Source organism: Hyperolius riggenbachi, chromosome 8 (assembly GCF_040937935.1).
Source record: "Hyperolius riggenbachi isolate aHypRig1 chromosome 8, aHypRig1.pri, whole genome shotgun sequence".
NCBI lineage: Eukaryota > Metazoa > Chordata > Amphibia > Anura > Hyperoliidae > Hyperolius > Hyperolius riggenbachi.
This window is the reverse complement of record NC_090653.1, coordinates 254,198,307-254,205,325: the sequence shown is the minus strand read 5'-3', so window position 1 is coordinate 254,205,325 and position 7,019 is coordinate 254,198,307. Positions and strand designations below refer to the sequence as shown.

The 7,019-nt window shown below is 44.7% G+C and overlaps 1 protein-coding gene across 1 annotated transcript in view; it reads left to right on the top strand.

The window, feature by feature from the left end:
- The first annotated feature begins 4,716 nt into the window (after positions 1-4,716).
- Positions 4,717-7,019, top strand: part of CYSRT1 (cysteine rich tail 1) — a 48,315-nt gene continuing 46,012 nt past the window's right edge. The window contains exon 1 of the mRNA XM_068248641.1: positions 4,717-4,914. The gene's annotated coding sequence lies outside the window, so the exon portion shown is untranslated. The remainder of the gene's footprint in view (positions 4,915-7,019) is intronic.

Sequence of the window (7,019 nt, the reverse complement as noted above, 5' to 3'; positions counted from 1 at the left end):
CGGATTTATGGAAGTTTATTTTCAAGTTTGATATATACCCAAAGTCGTCAAATCTGTGCATTAGACCAGGAAGGGAACGTAATGGGTCTTGTAGGAAAAACAAGAGATCGTCCGCAAATGCAGCTACCACATGGTAGTGAGCACCAATTTGGATTCCCTTAATCGATCTGTCCTCTCTTATCGCGTTCAGGAAGGGTTCAAGCGTGAGAATGTAAATGAGGGGGGATAAAGGGCAACCCTGTCTTGTTCCGTTGCTAATCTTCAATGGGGTGGATAAGCAGCCGTTCGCCTTCACCTGGGCAGACGGATTCGAATACAGAAGATCGATTAGCTGTCTTAAGAAGGGACCCAACCCTAGGCCTGACAGGGTGGCACGTATATAATCCCATGCCACCCTGTCAAATGCCTTCTCTGCGTCTGTGGATAGAATGAAGGAACTAATATTGTGTTTTTTGGCAAATGCCATCATGCCCACTGTTCTCATGACATTTTCTTTCGCCTCTCTGCCTGGAACAAAACCCACTTGATCACTATTAATGTGGTCAGGTATGTAAGGGAGTAATCTGTTGGCCAGGATCTTTGCCAGGATCTTAGCGTCAAGGTTCAGCAAAGATATGGGTCTATAAGCTTTACATTTATTGATCTCTGAGTCTCTTTAACCTTTTTTGGTAGAAACTACGTCCAGGAACCATGCGCGCTACCGCGCTCCCCCGCGGCCGATCGTGCGCGTGCACGCGCACTCCCGGCCGCGGATTCGGTAGCCAAGGAATCAATGTATTGGGCTACGGAGCCCGATCATTGATTCCTCTCCCCCGCTGAAAAAGCGACAGCTTCTCTCGGAAGCTGAGCTTTTTCTGGCCGTCTTCTTCCTGATGCGTCACTCTAAGCGCGTGCTACGCTTAGAGTGACGTCATGTAAACAAACTCATGGCCGCCATCTTGTGGCCAAAAAGTAATACTACACCTGAAAAAAAAAAAAACAGAATTAACACACATTTACATTATAAATCTATTGTTTACCTCCCACCCTCCCAAAAGTACCCTAATAAAATTTTTAGTATAAAAAAAAAAAACATTACAATAAAAAAAAAAAAAAAACATGTAAATATTTACCTAAGGGTCTAAACTTTTTAAATATCAATGTAAAGATGAAATATTTCTATATATTTTTTATTTTAAACTTGTAAATAGTGATAGATGCAAAATGGAAAAAATGCACCTTTATTTCCAAATAAAATATTGTCGCCATACATTGTGATAGGGACATAATTTTAACGGGGTAATAACTGGGACATATGGGCATATACAATACGTGAGTTTTAATTATGGAGGCATGCATTATTTTAATACTATAATGGCTGAAAACTGAGAAATAATGAATTTTTCCATTTTTTTCTTATTCTTCCTGTTAAAATGCATTTACAGTAAAGTGGCTCTTAGCAAAATGTACCCCCCCAAAGAAAGCCTAATTGGTGGCGGAAAAAACAAGATATAGATCAGTGCATTGTGATAAGTAGTGATAAAGTTATAGGCTAATGAATGGGAGGTGAACATTTCTCACGTGAAAACGACGGAACCTGAATGGGTTAAGAACTGTTTCCATATTGAGAGCGTTTGATAATCCGAGGTCACATGACAGGTTGTATAACAATGAAACTTGGGACAAAGTCTGCAGCATATCTCTGTTATGAATCAGAAGTTTTCAGTAATCTCTTCCCTGGATACAGAGAACTGAGCGATCGCTTCATATATAAGTAAGTATTTATGACACAGCTGTCAGGGTTCACGGAGAGGCTGGTGCCAGGATGACAGATGGGATATCAGCCGAATACCAGCATCACACAGCTTGCGTTGCGTTTTTTTACTGCAGATGCGTATTTCAAGCATTTTACGTGCGTTTTAATGCGTTTGCGTTTCACATATACAAAACGCATATGCTTTTTGTGTTTTTCATGCGTTTTTCAATTGCCTTTTATGCAAATAACTAGGAAGACAACAGGAAGTGGAAATACATCACAAATTAATTTAAAAAAAAAAGCATGAAAAACGCATACCGTTGCGTTTCCATTGACTCTCGTTATATGCATTTTTGAAGCATGTTATGCAACAAAACCTGTGTGTTTGAAACCGCATAGAAAACACATATGCGTTTCTTATATGCGCTTTTTCCTGCGGCCCATAGACGTCCATTAGCGGCAAAAACGTGGCGTTTTCTGCAACGCTAGCGTTTCTGCTAAGTGTGCACCCAGCCTTAAGACATACAATGAAGCTAATCACAGACGATCTCTCCTGGGGAGACTATAATGCCTCCTACACATACTGTATGTCACCCGGTGACTATCAGGACTCGATCCCTCGAATGACGATGAGGCTGTATAGACAGGTGGCTAGCCTGCAGGCTAACGGCAAGTACTGTTGCCATGTGTGGGTAAAGGGTTTTGAGGGCCAGTTGAGCAGCTCAGGGGTGACAGGATGTGGCGGGCGAGGAAAGTGGTGAGGAGAATGCACTTGGCTAAATCCAGTCAGATAGCCACCTAACTTTCTTGGCAAGATTTATTGGAGGTTAGCATAAACCAGGCCCCTGGACTCTCTCCAGCCCCTAGGCACCTGTCTAAGTGCCTTGTGGATGATCCAGCTCTGTGCGATTCCCTCTGTGCCTCCTTCTGTCCCCCTTTGTGCCTCCCTCTGTCCCCTTGTCCCACTGCCTGTTCCTGTCCCCCTCCTGCACTCCCCCAGTCCAGTGTGTAAAGACAGAGTACAGTGCAGCAGAAGCTGTGCTCTAACCTCCCCTCTGGAGCCCAGTGCTGTGCCTGTGCGACCATCCTGTCTGTTTTGTGCTCCCTCTAGTGCTGGCTCTCCTCATGTAGTGTGTAATCACGCTACATCCGGTAGGAGATGCTGGGCACTAGGGTTAAGGGTTGATCGGACAGGGGGAAGCACAGCACTGGACTGCAGCGGAGAGGTGAGAGCATAGCTTCGGCTGCACTATACTCTGTATTTACACACTGTGCTGGGGTAGTGCAGGAAGGGGGTGTGCAATGAAATGCGAGGTGGATTGTTTGTATCTCAGGGACTCCCTGCATTATGCATCCACCCAATACGGCACATGGTTTATATTCTCTAGTGTGTGGTGTGCCTCTGGTGTCACGGGAAGCCGCCAGGAGCTACAGGAAGGGTAGAAGGCAGCGCTGGTGGGTCGGTGAGTATTTTATGCTGCAAGGAGGGGGTTTGTGCTTTTTCATCCGGTTGCTCAAGCACATGTATGCGGCATCAGGCGATTCCCGCTGGTGCCGGATTCTGGGGACTCTGCTATATATCATTAATTCATAACTTCTTCATAGTCTGCCTGTCTGGAGTACAGATGATCAATGAGATGAAATTATTTTGAATAGATTGGAATTGGGCCAATCAAACATATTAGTTGACCATTTTATTAATCCAGTTCCAACGTGGCATACAACTGACATAACATTTGCATCAGCTCATCTCAAGTCTGGAAGTAAGGGTAGGATTAGCTGCCAGGCAGGTAGTTTGTTTGGGGGAGGGGGGGGGGTTAAGGGTTAGGCATCAGGCAGGTAGCTTGTGGGGGGCAGAGTTTAAGGGTTAGGTGTCAGGTAGGTAGTAGGCATCAGGCGGGTAGTTTGCGTAGGGGGAGGGGTTATTAAGGGTTAGGCGTCAGGTAGGTAGTTCGTGCGGGTGGGGGGGCTTTGCTTTAGGCATCAGACAGGGTGCTCGGGGAGGAGGGGCGGTTAAGGGTTAGCCCCGCCGTCAGGCAGGTCGATTGTGGGGGCGGGGTTTAAGGGTTAGGTGTTGGGGGGAGCAGGGCTGTGGAGTCGGAGCCATTTTGGGTACCTGGAGTCGGAATCGGTGGTTTCATAAACTGAGGAGTCTGAGTCGGATGATTTTTGTACCGACTCCACAGCCCGGGGGGGGGGGGGGGGGTGTTCTGTGTGAGAGTAGGGTTAGGTTTCGTTATAGTAAAATATTTTACTATTTTTATTGAATACCGATATTTTACACTTTAGCTTTAGTAGTTACATATCTGTATTAAATACCAATATTTTACTATCCGCCTTGCTGGGCGCCCAAATTTCCAATGCTCCTTTTTTGTATGTACGCCCCTAAACTAAACTAGTAATTTAGTAATGACAACCTCCATATTCCTCTTAAAGCAGACCTGAACTCAGAACTTCCTCTCTGCTCCAAACGATAAGCAGCAGCATAATAACCTTTAAAGAAAAACATTTTCTTTGTTGCAGCTGATACACATCCTGCAATAAATCTGCAGTATGTCTACTTCCTGCTTTCATGGAAGCAGACATAGGGTTAACATCCTGTGTTTACTAATTATCTCTCTGCCGTTGCAGTTAGTGAACACAACTGAGAGATCAAATTACACTTATTATTAGTCACAGATGAGGGGGAATTAGACAGGCTAAACTCTCTAAACACATACAGGGTGCATTTCTCTGTGTTTTCCTTCTGTGCTGCGTAAGAGATCAGGTCCACTATCCAGCACAGACAGGTGACATGTCAGACACTTTGATGAGTGAGCCTGTGGCTGGGACATGATGATGTCACTCCAGGACAGAGGAGGAGTGCAGCACAGTCAGCAGCATTCCACCTCCTCCCTCCACCCAGGTGGAGACTCCAGCCTGATTTGAATTGTCAATAAGTTCCCCTGGCCAGGCGCAGGCAGCTATGTGAAACCTGTGTGCTGTGTCACACCCAGCCTGATACTGCTGCTCTCCTCCCCCTGCACAGAGCTCCCAGCAGGTGCAGCAGCAGTCTCACTACACAGACTGGTCTACAGATCCAGAGGGAACAGTGCTCCCCAGAACCCAACATCAGACCCCTAAACTCAGAATCCCCCCTCTCCCCACAGGCTCTGAGATATGGACTGACGCCGGCCCAGGTAAGCCCGCTTTAACCCTCGCTCAGCCAGTCTGGTGACTTTACATCTGACCTGCCAGCTGTTCAAACTTCCTCAAAGTTTATTTTAGTTTCTGTTACAATGTTTGGATTGTTGAGGTCTGACCCTGACTTCCTGTCCGGTGCTTTATTTGGGCCCCTCTTAGGGTACCTGAGTGGGGGGGGATTTAAAAAAAAAATATACGTACCTGGGGCCGATTCGCCATGGAAAGTCCTTCGGTCGGCATAGGCGCAGTCCAAACCTGTGTGCTGCCCTGTCACGTTCCTGTGGCTGGGGGTGTTTTGCTCCCTGTAATGTGGGTGCGATGGGGGCTCGTGCAGGACCGGGGTGCATTGCAGAGGATCCAGACAGCGCAGGAGGACTGCAGCGAGGGAGCGATTAGCCTGGAGGTGGCTGGAGGAAGCCCCAGGTATGTATATATATTTTTTTTATTTCATTTTCCCCCTCCAGTCTCAAGTACACTTTAAAGTGTATTTTCATGTATTGTTGTTTTTTTTTATGATGTAGCTGGTGCAATGTTGCCCTTTGTCCAAGCCGGAGTTGTTCCTTCTTTGTACTATGATCGGACTGTGGAGGGGATCGGCTTTATTGCCTGTCATTTATTTTTCCAGTCCTTGTCCTGTGTAGCCTAGCGATATCTAGAATTTTCTGGACCACACCTGGCGCTCTGTTGGGAAAAAAAAATTACAATGGGCTCTATTCACAATAACGTGCGGTAACTTTTTGGGTGAAAAATTAACAGAGTGTGATAAATGTTTGATAAAAGTGCGGTAAACCAGGTGATAAAACAGTCAGTAATATGTACGGAAATAACGCTTTTTTTGACCACTGTAGTGCAGCCCATATGCTTGCCACCCATTACACAGAGACGACCCAGGAAAGCCTGTCACATTGACAGTGGGCCCTAAACTCTTGCGCAGGACAGAAGGAAAACCTATATAAATGCACCCTTTATGTATATAATTTAGCCTGTCTAATTTCCCCTCATCTGTGAATATTTACAACTGTAAGTTGAGCTCTCAGCTGTGCCAGCTGGCTGCCTCAGCAGAGCAGCTACTTTGTAAACACAGGATGTTAACCCTATGGGCTTGATTCACAAAGCGGTGCTAACTGTTAGCACACCTGTGAAAACCCCCTTAGCACGTCTAAACTAGCTTTTCGTGCGTAAAACTTTATGCGCGTAAAACTTTGCGCGTGCAGGGCGCTCCGCGCAAAGTGCCCATTGAAGCCTATGGGACTTAGCACGCGCTTAGGACTTTGCGCGCGCAAAACTTTGCGCACAAAACTTTGTGCGTGATCTGATTGAGAAATCTGGTGCTAACCTACTTAGCACCCTAAAGACTTTAGACGTGCTAAGTAGGTTAGCACCGCTTTGAGAATCAAGCCCCGTGTCTGCTTCCACAAAAGCAGGCAGTACATACACTGGAGAATTTTTGCTGGATTTTTTTTATCAGCTGTAACAAAGAAAAAAAAAATCTTTAAAGGTTATTATGCTGTTGCTTATCTCTTTAGAGCAGAGAGGAATTTCTTCCTCGGCATCTATTAAATCATCTAAAAGACTGTACGAGGTCTGTCTTCTCTGTCTTCTGTGTAAAATTGACATAAACTCGAGCAAACAAAGCTCAAAAGGCTCCATCCTGAAGGCCAAAAGCAGAGAAGTGATAATTATCACCTACCATTTGTAGGTGATAAAAAAAATCCTTAATTAACACCAACCTTTCAATTGAGAATCTCAAATTGGAGATACATTTTGAGGTAATTACCACACTTTTTCCTCACTTTTACTGCATGAGGTAATTTTTGATGAGGAAAAAAAAAATTAACCAATAGATTGCTAGATTTAATCTCGTCCTTACATGACTAGAAATAAGAATTTTTAGATTTTATTTTTTTTACTTATGATGATGGGCCAGAATGATCAGATTATACCTTTTTTATATTGTTTATAACTGGGAAAAAGTGCCCCCTATAAAGTGCTCTATAGGTAATTATTTTTCTGTGTTGTATACCAGTAATGTGTATACCACCATGTAATTGTCAAGCAGAACAGGTTAAAGCAATAAGTTATCTTTAATTGTTTGCTGATG